The following is a 17239-nucleotide window of genomic DNA, read 5'->3' on the forward strand; positions in this document are numbered from 1 at the left end:
AAGCATGACTTGATTCATTTATGTACTCAGCAGATATGAAAGTACTCACTGTATACTCATCTCTATAATAGAGAATTTGCACACAATGAACAGCACATTTACCATCCTTGCTTAGTGATGCTTACGGTTCAAGTTTAGTCCCAGAGTTGGAAAGGAGGGGTTCCAGGGTGCATTGATGATTCCATTTAGGCAGGTGATGTTCCTCGGTGACCAATTACCCAGGGGTGCAATCACTCCAATGGATCCTGAACAGCATTTTATTAAAGTAAAATAGGACATACCAGGGTGCTTTCAATGTCATAAAGAAAAGAACAATTTCCAGAAATTTTGTTTCTCTTACACATGTGGATCATTATGTGCAATGTAGTTCTTACTGAAGGTCAAGTAAAAATAGAAAAACAAACCTTGTAAAACCTTCGATGAAAGGTAACCACAGTCTGTACTCCTTGGGGGGACTAATTATGTCTTAACTCTTTTTACTTATTCCTATAACTTGAAGAGATGAAAGCGGATGGTTAAATGAAGGGATGAATTACATATGCCTAAAATGAATGGCTAGATGAAAGAATAAAAAATGCATGGACGGGTGAGTGCATGGTGAATGGAAGGAGAGAGAATGGAGGAAGAAAAAGGATCTACAGGAGTCGGCATAGGGCATGAAGAATCTGAGGTGTCTGCGGGGTCGCGGAACAGTGGAGATGAACACAGACGCTAGGTCTGGGAGAAATCAAAACTAGGAGGCCCAGGCTCTGTATATGGCAAGAAAAGGGTACATCAGTCTAAAAATTAAAGTTGGAGGTACGCAAATCCCAGGGATACGTTGACCCCGCCTCATTGATACGTAGCACGTCCCCCCGCGCGACGAAAGGCCTCTGGCTAGAAGGACCGGAAGTATACGAGAGCACCCGAGCCGCTTTCACACCCTTCTATGTCCGTTTCGGGAAACCGGATCTACTGAGCGGCTGCTGGACCCTGAATCTCGATTATTAGAGAGCGTCTAACGCCGCTCAATGGCTTCGGACTCTTTCCGCCTCCGCGCACTTTCATCAGATAGCGTCTTACGTGGGGCGGCGGGGTGCACGCCGGGCGTCACGGCTGGCGCGTCTCCGGGAGGACACCATGGAGTTGCGGTCCGCCGTGGGCTAGACCACCCTCCCAAGTTGTAGGGTAGAGCGCCTGCGTCATTTTTGGTCGCCTCGGGCTGGGAGAGGAAAGTGGGCAGTTGTTGCTGACGCCGAGTTAGGCAAATTTGGCGGGAAGCGGGAAAAGTGCTGGGATATGTGTTTGCACGCTGCTCCTCGAAGGTAAGCGGGGGGTTGCAGTCTGGTGCTGCGCTCAGCGGGCGGTTGTGAATCTGGACCTGGGGCCTTCGCGCCTCGAGCTGCGAAGAGCCTGAGAGAGGAGAGCAACGCTTCTCTGCTGCCCTGAGGAGGGCTGAGGAGTCCTGGGTCACCACGTCCCCTGCCCCCAACTCCACGCTGACGCATCCACACCTGCCGACAGCGTATTAAAATAGCTGTTTATTCCATTACTCCCAACCCCATGCAGACCCTGCAGAAGGAGGCGCTGTGCGCCATCTGCCTTGTTTACTTCAGGGATCCCGTGTCTGTCGGGCACAACTTCTGCGGACAGTGTGTGACCAAGCTGTGGGGCAAGGAAGAGGAGAAAGACAGTGATGAAGAACAGGGTGAATGGGAGGAGGAGGATGACGACGACGTCTAGGCAATCAGTAGATGAGACAGCTCCACTTGAGAGGTTTTATACCAGGAAAGCACTGACGAGTTGTTCCAGGACCAAGAGAATGATAAATCCTGGGTTTTATCCTCCACCACTGGAGGAGGCGGTGCAGGAGTACAAGGTGAAAGGCGTGAGGGAATATGGGGATTTGAAGGGAGCGACGAGGAAACAAGGGGAGTGGGAGGGATGGTTAGCTGAACCTTTTTGTGAGGGATGGGGGGTACACTCCATGAGGGGGGTACAGTAGAGAGAGGGTACTTGTGGACAAAGGAGACATATTGGCTGAGGCCAACTGGCTTCCCCAGAGGAAGCTGAGAAAAAGTCATGACAGTCACCAGAAGCTGACCACTGCTGTAATTCCCTTTCAGTCTGCCCAAGTATGAGGGGTAGAGGGACAGATCCCTAGTACTTCATTTCCCTCTGATGTGAGTCCTGAGTATATCCCTAACCAAGACTCCAGGACCCTTAGCACACAGGAATGGAAAGCCACAGTACTTGAAGATAATAGACATTTGGGACTTGAGCACACAGGCAGTGTCAAAAGGGATGGCTGGTATTGGTAAACTGAAATGCCAGGTGTGAGTCCTGGACTAGTAAGAGCAACTGACCATGTCCCACTACTATAGTTTGTTTTTTTGTTTGTTTGTTTGTTTTGTTTTTGGGTTTTTTTTGTATTTTTCTGAAGCTGGAAACGGGGAGAGACAGTCAGACTCCCGCATGCGCCTGACCGGGATCCAACCGGCACGCCCACCAGGGGCGATGCTCTGCCCCTCCGGGGCGTCGCTCTGCTGCGACCAGAGCCACTCTAGCGCCTAGGGCAGAGGCCAAAGAGCCATCCCCAGCGCCCGGGCCATCTTTGCTCCAATGGAGCCTTGGCTGCGGGAGGGGAAGAGAGAGACAGAGAGGAAGGAGGGGTGGGGGTGGAGAAGCAAATGGGCGCTTCTCCTATGTGCCCTGGCCGGGAATCGAACCCGGGTCCCCCGCACACCAGGCCGACGCTCTACCGCTGAGCCAACCGACCAGGGCCGCCACTACTATAGTTTGGAGTTGCTTCCCCACCTCAGTAGGGCCCACTTTCCCTGTAGAGAAAGGCAGAGGACATAAACATCTGACAGATAATAATAAACATTATGTTTAAAAAGGCCCATGGAGTGTCCTTGTGTCCTCATCACTTTGCTTTCCTGGTAGGGTATTGTAATGGGAAGAGTGAAGGATTTAGGAAGAGATGACCTGGCTCTGCCACTTACTGTCTATAATCTTGGGCAGGTTTCAGACTGTTAGCTTTACTTTTCTCCTAGGCTTGTTACAATGAAAAGATATCGTGTATGTTAAAGTGTTTTATAAATCATAAGGCACTAATCAGATATTTGCTTTTTTGACTTTTCTCTTTGTCCTCCTTTCTTTGGGTTTTGACTTGGTTAATGCCCTGCTTTTTAGTTCTCATGAGAGTATCAGAGTTGACTCAGTGACAGTGAACACTGTCTTCCATACCAGAAGCCTAGGTGGATATGACTCCTAATAGTAACCAAGGAGGGAGAGTTGTTGTCAAGCCCCTAAAGTCAACCTGGCTATTCAGTAGCAGATGCTGTCATCACAGTAGTGCGTTAGAGTTTGCAAATTTATTTCCTCATGTTTTTCTACATCAGTGGTTTTCAAACTGGGTTTTGACCAATTAGTAGGTCTTAAAATAAATAGGTCATGCTCAGCATTATTTTAAAATGAAATAGAAGAGAAACTGTCAGAGTAAATGGAACATAAGAAGGGTAAGTAATGTTTTTTTGTTTTTTTAAATAAAGAACCATTCATGCAGTCATTGGTGGATTCTTTTTTATTTATTTTTTATTATTCACTTTTAGAGAGAAAGAGAGGAGAGAGAGAGAGAGTGAAAAAGGTGGGGAGGAGCAGGAAGCATCAACTCCCATATGTGCTTGACCAGGCAAGCCTGGGTTTCGAAACAGTGACCTCAGCTTTTCCAGGTCAACATTTTACCCACTGCGCCACCACAGGCCAGGCGGGTAAGTAATGTTTATAAAACTTAATTTATACGTACACATATGTACATACACTTGGTCTCAAAGTAAAATGTATTACTTATTCTGGGTTGCAGTCAAAAGAAACAGAACACTGCCCTGTGGGCATCATGTTAGATATTATCATCATCGCCCCCCCCCCCCCCATTTTACAATAACTATTGGTAAGTGCCCAGTTAAGACACAAATCTTAACTACAAATCACTGCTAATTCCTTCATAGTAATCTGAGTTTAAGGACAAACCCAAGCACCATGCTTTCCACCAGGGTAATAATTAAATTTGCCTACAGAAGAAACTACGGTTTACACTTCTGGGGTTTAGTACACCAAAGCTGAGGAAAGGATGTAACCTTTGAATCCTCTGCTAGAATTTTTCTGGAAATGATCTGAAACCAGAATCTTAATTAAAGGCCAATTTAAACAAGAGAAAAGAGATCATCTCTTCAACAGGGGAGGCCAAGATAAAGTTCATTTGAAACCTGAAAGTAACTTATAAACAGCAAATCAAATTTAAAAAATTGGGGATAATCCCTTTTGAAATATAGAATCTTTAAAAGAAAATAAAACTTTTACTTTCAAATACATATGTATATATACCAGAATGTAGGTAGATGGTGTTGCCAAATATAGGAATTACATTGAAGAGGTAAACATTTGATGTCAGTTGTGTAAATTAATAGTAACTGGCATAGTCTTTCATTCTTTATCTAGTTCATAGTTTTGTAACTTTCATTGGTGAATGCATGTTACAGTAGCCTGTTTAGAACTTTACTGAACCAAAGTCTTATTTAAGATGTACATTATCCATCACATACTTCTGGTTACACTACATTCTCTCGTCAACTTCTAATTCAACACAGTTTTTTTCATCTACTTTGGAGTGATCAAACTCTTTACAATAGTTTTAGGAGCTATGAGTACAAAGTTGTTACTCATCAGCAATTTTTAGGAATAGGAGAGAAAGGCATTCTTTTCTCCTCCCTCCACACTTATATCAGCATTGGCAGGGTAAAGGGAGTTATGTAAATATGATAATGTAAAATTTAGAAGAAAAAGAAGTTAATTTTTCATAATAAAGTTGGAAAGAACTCCTTGGCTGGTGGTAATACAAAGATAGCGCAAGAAACATTCAGAGTTAGACATTAATGAGTTGTAATGACATGCTGGGTAGCCACAGATGTTCATTTATACTATTCAATATCCAGGACAGTTACATTGTTTTGAGGTCAGTGTTCTTTTAAAAGTTTAATTTTGCATAAGAAGCTTTTTAGCTATGAAAACTTACTTATTTACATCTTCCATTTTGACCATCCCATGAGTTAGAGTTCATCTGTACTCATCAGGTTTCGGGCGGCAGATGGGTATGTAAAAAGAAAATGAACAAAGAGTTCCATTTACTGGGGGCTAGGCGTATCTTGATGCCTGGACTGCCCTACCACCTAGCTGCCACCTATAAAATCATTCATCACTCTGCAAGAGGGACCAGATGCTTCTGTCATCAGTACTTATTTATGTTTTCTCCTTTGATATAGCTAAAGATGGCAGCCAATTTTTTTTTGAGGTTTTGATCAGGTGTATATTCATATGATGCAGAAGACAGGATCAACTTCTTCAGTAGTTACCTGAAAGTATTGGGCAGTGACACCATGCCAAACACTGTTAACTTTATGCCATTAAGAATAGTGGACTGGGCCCTGGCCGGTTGGCTCAGCGGTAGAGCGTCAGCCTGGCGTGCAGGAGTCCCGGGTTCGATTCCCGGCCAGGGCACACAGGAGAAGCACCCATCTGCTTCTCCACCCCTCCCCCTCTCCTTCCTCTCTGTCTCTCTCTTCTCCTCCTGCAGCCAAGGCTCCATTGGAGCAAAGATGGCCCGGGCACTGAGGACGGCTCTGTGGCCTCTGCCTCAGGTGCTAGAATGGCTCTGGATGCAATAGAGCGACGCCCCAGAGGGGCAGTGCATCGTCCCCTGGTGGGCATGCCGGGTGGATCCCAGTCGGGCGCATGCGGGAGTCTGTCTGACTGCCTCCCCGTTTCCAGCTTCGGAAAAATGGAAAAAAAAAGAATAGTGGACTGTTCTGCAAAGCACAATTCTCTGCAGCTTTAAGACTGATCAGTATTGGAATATTAACAGGAATCTTAGAGGCAATCATAACTTATTAAGTAGCCCTTTTAACTGCAAAGGAGAAAAAAATGGAGAATCTTGTGAAACCCTGGATTCCAAGTGCTGAAGTTTAAGAGGAAATTGAAGAATTCCAGAATTTCTTTATCTTCTGCAGTTTTAAATCTGAAATGATGAGTGAGCATATCATTCTTCAGGTTTTTAAAAACATCAGTTCATCCTTCTTTGCTATTTAGTTGAGCTGACTCTCCTGATGAAGACAATTGTGTTTTTCTTAAGATTCACAATTAGGCTTTAAAAACCTTGGATGTAACTGTTGTCACAAACCTAGTATTTTACCACTAATGATAATATTTTTAGGTGAGTGGGGGCAAAAAATTGAAGAAAATTGGCATTCAAGATGTACTGCAATCAACACCAAGCATTGACTTCCATCAGTCTGCCCACAATTTACTGGAGATCTTTAGCCTTGCTGTCAACAGAACCGTGTGAAAAACAGTACCTTTGATCTCAGTTTACCCTGGGTTTTAAAGATCTGAATGATGCTCAGTGTTGTCCATTACACGCCAAAGAACTATATTTGGCTGAATTTATGGACAGAACAACTGAATTTGGAATACCAATGACAGAACAACCCTGATTTTGGAACACCAACAAAAAAGAATCTGTATTTTGAAATCTCAAAATTTAACACATTGAAGCTTAAAATTTGCTCCTGAAACGTCAAGGAGCAAAACTTCCCAAAAATCTAGCTACAAATAGTAAACTGATGCTAGGAATGTCTAATTTTCTTGGTTAGTCTTTTGAGGACCAGATTCATGAATGTTATTTGAAGAAAAAAATGAAAATATCCAGAACTATTTTGGGTGATGTGTTCTTGATCTTATTATTAAAACTTACCTATGGTAGCTTTTGGGAAGAAGTGTGTCACACAATGTTCACTGGAAGAACTTCAGAAGGATTTTTTTGAAACTCAAAGTCTGGTGGTTTTTACTAGCAACTTCCAGATACGCTAGAGAAATCTGGAGGTAAAATGTATAGACATTTCATTCCATTTGTTATTCCATTTTCTCCTCACCTCTTAAAAGCCTTTTTTGTTTCTTTGCTAGATTTAGCTGTGGGGAGAAAACAGTAAAAAAAAAAAAAAAAGTTGTTAAAACAGCTTGTGTTTCATTGCATTTTCTACAACGCCCAGGAAAAAAGTTAAGGTGTAACTGTGACATGGTTATACTATCACCTGAATAAAGTTTTGCTTTCCAAAATTACCATTTTTTTTGGATTAATTTTAGTTGAAGGAGAATGTAAGATTTTTTAGATATATGAGAAGTAGAGGTGTGGGTTACAAAAATGTTGAGGAAAACTGGTATATCCATATCCACCAGATGCTCATCTGTTTGCTGAATGTCTTCCCTACTAGGTTTAGCTGTTGACCACTGTAATCACCGGTCAGACTTTTTAAACTCCTCTCATCTCCTGTGGCTGTACCTGGGACCTCATCTTCACAGACTTGCTACACATCTGAAATCCTCAACTACACTTGCACTATGACCTTAGCTATTACCCTTCTGATGCAGTTAAATACACTCCAGTTATACCTGCCCTTCTGCTGCATGGAGGCCACTGTTCCGTCAACTCCTAATTTTTCCCCTAGCTTCTCAGACACTTGCTAGCTTTACTGTTCTACTGAGCCTAGGCCTCATGATTACTCTTGGCATGAAGAACTGATCCATGACCAGGGTTTCTCAACCTCAACATTGTTGACATTTTGAGTAAGATAATTCTTTGATGGTGGAGGCTGGGTCTTGCATTATAGGATGCTTAGCAGCATCTCTAGACTTTAGCTACTAAATGTGTAAGTAGCACCTCTCCATCAGTTGTGACAACAGATGTCTCCAGTCATTGCCAGATGTGATGATGGATGGAGGGTACAAGATCATCTCTGGTTGAGAAGCAATGGACGAAGGGAAACTGGTCATATCCACAGACATGCCATTGCCAGCATCACTTAGGCCCTGTAGCAGTGCCTTGCATAGGTGATCAGAGATGTTCAGTGGAAGAATAGCCTCACCTAGCTGGAACTTTACTAAATGTACTTTTTTTTTTTTTTTTTTAATTTGAGGGAGTGTGAGGGAGAGACAGGAAGGGAGAGAGAAGGTGAGAAGCACCAACTCATAGTTGCTTTCACTTTAGTTGTATTGTACATTGAGCTTCTCATATGTGCCTTGACCTACCTTGACAAGGTCGTGCCAGTGTCCCTTTGCTCAAGTCAGTGACTTTGGGCTTTTCATGCCAGCGACCTTTGGGCTCAAGCTGGTAAGTGCTGGGATCCCACACTGAAGATCCTGTGCTCAGAGCTTGTGACCTCAGCATTCTGGGTCAAAGCTTTACCCATTGTGCCACCATCAGTCAGGTTAAATGTAGTCTTAACACATGTAGTCTTATTTTTTATTTTATTTATTTATTTTTTTTCTGAAGCTGGAAACAGGGAGGCAGTCAGACAGATTCCCGCATGCGCCCGACCAGGATCCACCCGGCACGCCCACCAGGGGGCGATGCTCTGCCCACCCGGGGCGTCGCTCAGTCATGACCAGAGCCACTCTAGTGCCTGGGGCAGAGGCCAAGGAGCCATCCCCAGCGCCTGGGCCATCTTTTGCTCCAATGGAGCCTCGGCTGTGGGAGGGGAAGAGAGAGACAGAGAGGAAGGAGAGGGGGAGGGGTGGAGAAGCAGATGGGCGCTTCTCCTGTGTGCCCTGGCCGGGAATCGAACCCAGGATTCCTGCATGCCAGGCCGACGCTCTACCACTGAGCCAACCGGCCAGGGCCAACACATGTAGTCTTAATTGATAGGATCCAGGCTTCTCTCAGCTCTTGGTGTGCAGGTGGCAGGATCAGCAAGCCTTTTTAAACATACCTGCCCACTCTGGCCAAGTAGCTCAGTAGGTTAGTGAATCACCCTCATAATCCAAGGTTGTGGGTTTGATCCTGGTCAGGGCAAATACAGAAATCAACAAATAAATGTATGAATGACTGGAAGAACAAATTGGTATTTCTCTCCCTCTCACTAAAAAAAAAATTTTTTTTAATTAAAATTTAAAAACCAGTAAGAGCTACCTATGTCACTGCCATTTGGGAGAACAGAACTTGACAAACAGCAGTATATGATGTTAAGATCTAGAAATGATTAAGTAATAGAAGGCAATCACTTTAGCTACTCAGTTTCAGCAAGGCCACAGGGCAGGCTTTTTTGCTTTATTTTTTATGTATTATGCAAAACTAATACATAAGACCAGAGCTTATCTACTCTTGTTAGAGTACAAGTAGGTCTGGGCTGACAACATACAAACAGCCCCTAAAGTATTTCCGTAGGCCCTGGTTTGGGGGCTCCGTGGATAGAGCATCCTCCAGTGGTGCCAAAGTCATAGGGCTTGATCCCTGGTCAGGGCGCATATGAGAAGCAACCAATGATTGTACAACTAAGCGGAACAAGTTGGTGCTTCTCTCTCTCTTTCACTCTCTCTCTCCCCCATCCCCTTCTTCTCTCTCTCTTAAAAAGAAAAAAACAAAAAACCCCAACTTCCTTAAAAGCTAATACTCCCTTGGCATTGGCCATAACCTCTGGCCACTACGCTATGCCTCCTGAAACTTTTATAAGAACTACAGATTTCATGCTATATCCTGCCTCCATTCCCTGACCCTCCACTGAAAATTTTAACAGTTATTACAAATATTAATTGACTGATAAATGGGATTACAAAGAGGAAGACAGGGATACTAGTTCTCTACACCAGGTCTAAAAGGACTTTCTGTACTGATGGATGCGTTCTAAATCTATGCTGTCCAATACAGTAGGTACTGCTAGCTACATAAGACATTTGAGCTCTTAAAATGTGGCCAATAGAACTCAGGAACTGAATTTGTGTGTGTGTGTGGCAGAGACAGAGTCAGAGAGAGGGACAGATAGGGACAGACAGACAGGAAGGGAGAGAGATGAGAAGCATCAATTCTTTGTTGAGGCACCTTAGTTTTTCATTGATTGCTTTCTCATATGTGCCTTGACCAGGGGGCTACAGCAGACTGAGTGACCCCTTGTTCGAACCAGCGACCTTGGGCTCAAGCTGGTGAGCCTTGCTCAAACCAGATGAACCCGCGCCCAAGCTGGCGACCTCAGGGTCTTGAACCTGGGTCTTCTGCATCCCAGTCCGACACTCTATCCACTGCGCCACCACTTGGTCAGGCAGGAACTGAATTTTTTATTGTATCAATATTTTATTTTAATTGACTTTAAATAGTTATACTTGGCTGGTAGCTAACAAATTATAAGGTCTACCAGAAAGTTCTGTCCGTTTTTGGAATAAAAATATAAATTTTTCTTACCGTCAATAAACTTTATTAAGTGATATATTTCCACACCAATCCTATTTTCCGAATATGGTCCAAAATGGTTTGCTGAGCTGAATTAAGCCTTTCTGCGATCTCCGATGTTGTCAGAAAAGGATTTTTGCTCCAACATGGTCTTAACATCGTCATCGATCAAAGATGGTCGCCCAGAACATGGCTTATCAGAAAGGTCGAAATCACCTGTTTCAAGTTTTTTGAACCATCTTCTGCATGTCCTATCAGAAACTGTACCTTCACCAAACACTTTCAATAAATTTCTACATGCTTCTGTAGCATTTCTTCCTTGTTGAAATTCATATAAAATACAGTGGCGTAAATGAACTTTATCAGTAGCCATGGGTACACTATCGCTTCACACATAAGACTAACGTGAATCAACTTTGTTTTAGTTAATTTGCTATGTCAGTATGTATACATTAAGTGATAAAAATAAGCACACATGCGCCAAATAAACGTGCTTACGTGTCAAAACTTATTGTGATAGAAACAGACAGAACTTTCCGGTAGACCTTATATATTAACTACAGTTCTATGCAAAAGCAGGTTGAATTCTGCTCCTTCCTGGGACCCTAAGTGTGGTAGCAAGTAAAAAGGAAAGATGAAAAGAAATATGAGGGGAAAAAAGCATGACATCTTTTTTTCCCCTAATCAGGAGAGGTACGCTGTAAGATGATATTTTTAGGCATAAAAGTAGAAAATTTTTATAAGAAGGCTTTCTTGGATTTCTTTTTCATGTTAGAGTGGGGAAAAGAAACATTGATCTGTTGTTGCATTTATTTATATATTCATTGGTTGATTGCTGTATGTGCCCTGACCAGGGATCATGCCAGCAACTGTGGCATATGGGTTGATGCTCTAACCAACTGAGCTAACTGGCCAGGTTTCTTGTATTTTTTTAAAATCTAACCAAAATGTCACTGAGCTGGTTTCACTTGTGGGGGATATGACAAGGGAAAAACTAATGGGAACTAGTTAAAAAACCAAATTGTATTACCCCTTCCCCAAAATTCCTGTGGGGCTGCATCCTCAGAATAGGAAGGATATAAATATAAATAAGATTTTATATTTTGAAAATGGAATGTGGGGCAAAATCTAATATTAAGCAGGTAAGTGAGTTCTTTCTCATTTCACAACAAATCCTGCAGAGGATGTTGATGAGGTCCTGCAGTCTAGAAAGGAAAGCAGTTTGTGCTGGCAGTGTTAATGAGAGAAGTGAAAGGTTTAAGGAAAACAGGGCCGAAGAGACCATGACAGCTAACGGTGATGATGTTACACTTTTTTTTTTTTTTTAACATTTTACTTTATGATTTTAGAAAGGAGAGAAAAAGGCGGTGGGGCGGGGCGGGGGGGGGGGGGGCATCAACTCATAGTTGCTTTTCACATGTGCCTTAACCAGTTTGAACTGGCGACCTCAGCATTTCAGGTCAATGGTTTATCCACTCCACCACCACAGGTCAGGCACATTACACTTTTAATGATAGTCTTGGCCCACAAACCAGAGTCATCAGAGGTACAGTATGAGAATTCCTGTGCTTGGAGAAATGGCTCCTCTCTGCATATAAGTACAGGACAAGAAGCGACAGGCTCCTGTTATCAAGAGACCTGCAAAGGAGGAAGGAAATGGCATCCCCCCCACCTCCACCCCTGCCCTCTTCCTAAAGGGGGAAAATGGACACCTCAGGGATTTGTATTAAAGAACAGGGAGACTCAACTCCTTAACTATTCTACCCACTGAGGTTCATATTTTGGTCTTCCTAACCTTTTCCTTCATTCTAATGTACTTGGATCCAGAGTTGGTCTGAGCCTTCTGGCTGACATTTCCACTTGGCACCAAGCAGGGCCCAAAAAGATAAAGGGGGATCCAGGTGGCCTAGAAGAGGCTCCCTGAAGGCCAATACTACCTTCTGCCTGCCATTTCCTAGGCACATGGAATCCCCTCTCCCCTATAGCAATGGATGGAATTTCTCAGCAGGTTCTGACTTGGTAACCCAAGTGTGATCAGAGAGGACTGACTCCATTTCAGCCCTCATTATTTTGTGGTAAGCTAACCAGCCTCAGTGTTCCATTTCAACATTCTTCTCACCCCAGTTGATATGAAATTCTCTTCCTGGTAAAAAGCTCAGAAAAATCACCTTGGGTCCACTTTTATTTCTCCCTATCACCGAATGCTACTTTAAATCCTTTAACAAGGCCAGAAACTTGCTTTGTCCCTGCATTTCTTATAGTCCTGTCTGGGCCATGCCCACTTCCACAGCTTCTGACCGCATATACGCTAAAGCAACCAAGGCCCAGGAAATCCTACAGTCCATCTCCTAGGGAAGAAGACCCAACAGAAACACTTAGGATCTGTTTTCTGGGGGCCTGTTAGATCTCAGACTTCTACCTAAGATGGTCACTGAATCTTTATCAAGAGGAAAGAAAAGGCATGTCATTTTTTGTAAGATCTGCTCTCTGCCACTGATTAATGCCACAGCCCCACAGCTCACTAGAAAGAATGAAATAGACCCTATAATTATTCTCCCATGTTTCCTTGTCACCAACCTTTTCGAGCTAAATTCTTTAGGTGTCAATCATTAAGTAATTGCTATATACAATCAAATTCTAGACTGTGGAGTGAAGAGGTAGGATAGGTGAGAGAGATGGATTGGAAGAGATATCCACCCTTCATTCACAATATCTTTAGTAAGTCCTCAGTCCCTTCCTTCATAGGACAATCATAAGCCTCCTAGAGACCCTCCTATTCAGCTTTAGAACACTCTTATTTTTGGTCTTACTCCAACCTAGCCTCCACTGTGACAACAAATGCCTTTTAGCAAACTTTCAAGTCTAGGCAGGAGAGGGAAGAGAATCCTAAAGAGAACTCCCTAGCCTGACCAGGTGGTGGCGCAGTGGATAGAGCATCAGACTGGGGCACAGAGGACCTAGGTTTGAAACCCTGAGGTCACCAGCTTAAATGCAGGGTTGCTGGCTTGAGCCCAAGGTCACTGGTTTGAGCAAGGGGTCATTTGCTTTGCTGCAGCTACCCCCCGCCCCCCATCAAGGCACATATGAGAAAGCAGTCAGTGAACAACTAAGGTGCCACAAGGAAGAATTGATGCTTCTCATCTCTCTCCCTTCCTCTCTGTCCCTATCTGCCCCTCTCTCTCTGTCTCTGTCACAAGAAAAGAACTCCCTAGGTTTCAGGATAGCCTCCAAATTCCTTAGCAGTCAGTTCCCCCTGGACTAGAGCTCCCTGCCCACCTCAGGTTTCCTTTTCTCCTACCTTCCCTCCTGAAACTATCCCCCTTGAAACCGTTTCTCCCAAACTTTTGCATGCTACTTATACACTTCCTCCCTGTGCTGACCTGCTGATCCTGGAACACCCTCCCTCCCATTAGCTACTTCCCTTTTACTAAGTCTGAGGTTGGCCACCAAAATTAAAACTCTTCCACATGCCAAACCCTCTACCTTTTGCTGGAAATGCAACAGAAACAAAGCAGTACCTGGCCTCAGAGCACTCGGGAGAGCCCCAAAGGATTCAATGGCAAGTTGAGCTAAGTGCTATGAAGGCTCAGCACACTGTGAGGGCATGGTAGAAAGGAGCCTGACTGAGACTAGAGGTCAGAGAGTACTTCCTAATTTGGCAGCCTGAGCTGACACCTTAAAGAAGCTTAGATTTAACTAAGAAAGGGAAGAGGGGAGGGATACAGTGGGCCTTCCTTTCCTACCACCTAAATAGCCCTCACCTGAGCATTCAGTGGAAGACCTCTCTCACCGGAATGCTGGCAGGACGCGATGAAGCTCTCACGGGCCTCTGGCAAGAAGCCCAAGAGGCTCTTTCCAGCTGTACAGGTGTGGGGGCTCCAACAAGAAGTAAGTGAGACCAAGTTGAATTCCCCACTAGGAGTGGGGGGCTGAGTCCAGCCCAGAAGGGTTCTGCCTACAAGGGTGCTTGGGGGTGGGGGAGTTGGGGAGGCTCTGAAGACAGTTTGAGTCTTCTGCAAAGGCCAGTTGGTAGGCATGTTGGAGGCACAGCTGATTCTCAGACTCATCCCACAGCTGGGGGCATCATCCTGCTGGTTGGTGCTGAGCTCTTTTTGCTGACAGAGAGTGAATCCACTGATCCTGGTTGAGAGGAGTGAAGAGTACAGGTAGGTCCTTGAGCTGGGCCAGCTGGGAGCCTGTATACCTAGCAGGGCACCATGGGGCCCCTGCGGGAAGCAAGTGTGGATGGGGCTCAACTCCAGCTGGGCCTGACTGGGAAAGGATGCCCCACTCCTGTCCCCACACCTAGCTACACCCAAAGTGGTCCCCAGGGTTGAGAAGACACCTTCCTTGGCTCAAGATTGTCCCTCAGTGGCACTGTGGTCCACCAGCACCCCTCTGAGAGAGCAGCCAGGCAGTGGTTGGAGGAAAACTCCAAAGTGGAAGGCTCAAATTCTGCAGGCTCTCGCCCACAAAGTCCACTGTACTCCATTTCTCCCTCTCCTCCGCTGGCGTGGCCAGCTTGGACTTGGTGGGCTCCAGGACAAAATCCAAATTTCCTCCTGGTCCCCCATATGAGCGAGCACTGCCAGAATCATCTCATAGAGTAAAGGAGAGGCCCATGAGTGTGCGGGAGGCAAAAGGTATCTATTGCAATCACAGTCTAGCTGTCAGAAGCAATGCAGGGAACACATAGGGAGATAAGGGATAGCTTGGAAACCACCTGCTTCTGGAAAGGGGCCTGGTGGTATAGAAAGGCTCCATCCTTGCAAATGAGTGAGGGACTGGGAGGCTTGTTTTAAACCTGGTCTCCTGACCCTACCTCAGGGAGGCTGATTCCACAGGGACTCCCTGGGCAAAGTTCTAGAATCAAATGAGGTTTCTCAAGAGGGAAAAATATGACTGAGTTTTGATGTCTTTAAAAACAGAGGTAAGGTGTGGAGGAAGGAGCATGCTTGAGGGCAGAGCAGAAATCCCCTGTGTGTACATACCAACAGCCAGGGAACCAGGGAAGCCCTTGTGCAGCAGCGCATTTACAGACCCAGATACACAGAGCTGCTGGCCTGACCATAGTTATGGGCAGTGAGCTGATATTGGGGTGGGTAAAGGAGAAACAAAGCATGGGGGTTGGGGCAGGCCACAGTGTTAGAAAAGGAGAAGGACAGCCAGTTGGGGGTGCAGATGGCTACCAGGATGAGTCATCAAGCTGTGGAGGAGCACAGCCAGGACAGTGCCCTGAGGAGGCAGTGGAGTCTGCAAGACCACCAGGAGAGCAAGTGCTCTCAAGGGAGGGATCATGGCCTTCTCCACACACAGGAATGGCCATAGCCCATGGCAGCTTTGCCTTTACCCCTTACCTAACTTCTGCCCTCCTTCCTGCAGGCCACCCAGCATGTGTTGCCAGGGTCATAACCAAGGCTGTGAGGTCCCCTGACCTCCATCTCATTTTCAGTCTCAGCTTCTCCAACATTCCAGTTCTCGCCCACAGACATATTTCCTTTCACGTACATTCCCTCCAACTGGAACATTATCCCCCCCTATAGCCACAAGGTCTGTCCCACATCTCGTCTTTGCTCCAGTCTGCCCCCAACATCCCTTTCCCAAGTCCCACCTACCTCCAAAGAATTGGTCCATCCTCTCAAGACCCACAATGGAGCCTGGTCCCCAAGAGGTGTTAAGCAAGCTGCGTGCATTTACTCTGCCAAGCATTGTTCTGGGCGCTTTTTCTATTTTATTTTATTTGCTCTCCACAGCAACTTGTGAACTGGGTACTATGTCCCCATGTATAAGACGCACCTTAATTTTGGGGCCTGAAATCTGAAAAAAAACAAACTGTATTACATAATTATTGAACTCAAGTTTTATTCATCATAAACTTCATACAACTCCTCATCACTGTCAAAACTCCCATCCATTAGCTTGTCCTCATCTGTGTCTGATGACGAATCAGTCTTCAACAATGAGCGCAAAAACAAGAGCAAAAAAGCGGGTAATGAAAATAAAATACTTTACAACCACCTTATAAGACACACCCAGTTTTTAGACCCCAAATTTTTTTGAAAAGGGGTGTTTCTTATACATGGGGAAATACGGTAAATACTTATGTATTAGTCCCCCTCTATTTTGTTCCCCATCCTTTGAAAAAGCATATGAGGGGGCGCTGCCAGCATTGTCCCTTATCAGGCCGGCAAGCTGCCGAGTAATATTAAAGTGCTTATCTGTCCAGGGGCACGTCCTTACCGGACTGTCTGTAAGGTTAGGCCCGGAGCTGGCTTACGACTTGAGTTCCCAGAAGGTCAGAAACCGGAGGTCCTTCCCCTCTGGGCCTTTTGGTTTCCTGCGAGAGCTCTCGGCGCTCTTGCCGCGGCCGGAGCAGGTGACCGTCCAGCAGCCCACAGACCGATTTTTCTTTCATCCCGGGTTTCCTGCTCTTTGTTCTATTGTGGCCTTGATCCGGCGTGGACTGAGTCCTTCCGGACGTGGAGTGTCTCAGCCGAAACCATCAGAACATAAACCTTTTGAGGGATGACCCGTCCACTGCGCATGGAAACCTTTTTGGGTTTACTAGTCCTCCTGAGCACAATTTATATTAAAAATGTAATACCGTACTTGTCATATCGCCCACTCTTAACTCACAGCTGCGACCCCGAAATTGATTCTCTTGCGTTGCAGTCTGAGCCTCCAAGAGGATAAGGCGGGGCTCGCTCTACCGCACCCTGGGACAATGAAGCCCGCAGGCAGTCCTCAGGAGAATGTCTTGCAGGTCCCCTCTTCCGCTTCTTAGACATCATGTCCCAATCAGCGTTCGAGCAAGCTTTTTAAACGCGGTGGTTTTAGTTTCAGAATGTATTTGTATTTGTAAGTACTGCCAAATTATGCTGCGTGCCGAGGGAATCATAAGGTCTTATTATTTTACTTCGCCCTATGCTCTACAGGGCGCCGCCATCTTGCGCAGAACTGAATTATGGGGGCTGCCATTTTGCAAGAGGG

At 45.2% G+C, this 17239-nt stretch overlaps 2 long non-coding RNA genes across 3 annotated transcripts; one reads left to right on the top strand and one right to left on the bottom strand.

Moving 5' to 3' along the window:
• Positions 1 to 1133: 1133 nt before the first annotated feature.
• LOC136376719 (uncharacterized) lies at positions 1134 to 7046 on the top strand. The gene is made up of 3 exons (XR_010746230.1): positions 1134 to 1304; positions 3594 to 3752; positions 5612 to 7046. It is a non-coding gene; the product is annotated as an uncharacterized lncRNA (long non-coding RNA).
• On the bottom strand, positions 6961 to 17169 carry LOC136376720 (uncharacterized). Of its 2 annotated transcripts, none has more exons than XR_010746232.1 (4): positions 16490 to 17169; positions 14011 to 14389; positions 8799 to 8869; positions 6961 to 7002 (listed from the first exon to the last, which is right to left on the bottom strand). It is a non-coding gene; the product is annotated as an uncharacterized lncRNA (long non-coding RNA). The 2 variants fall into 2 exon arrangements; XR_010746231.1 differs by lacking the exon at positions 16490 to 17169 and adding an exon at positions 15865 to 16018.
• Between the last annotated feature and the right edge of the window lie 70 nt (positions 17170 to 17239).

Source organism: Saccopteryx leptura, chromosome 6 (assembly GCF_036850995.1).
Source record: "Saccopteryx leptura isolate mSacLep1 chromosome 6, mSacLep1_pri_phased_curated, whole genome shotgun sequence".
NCBI classification, from domain to species: domain Eukaryota; kingdom Metazoa; phylum Chordata; class Mammalia; order Chiroptera; family Emballonuridae; genus Saccopteryx; species Saccopteryx leptura.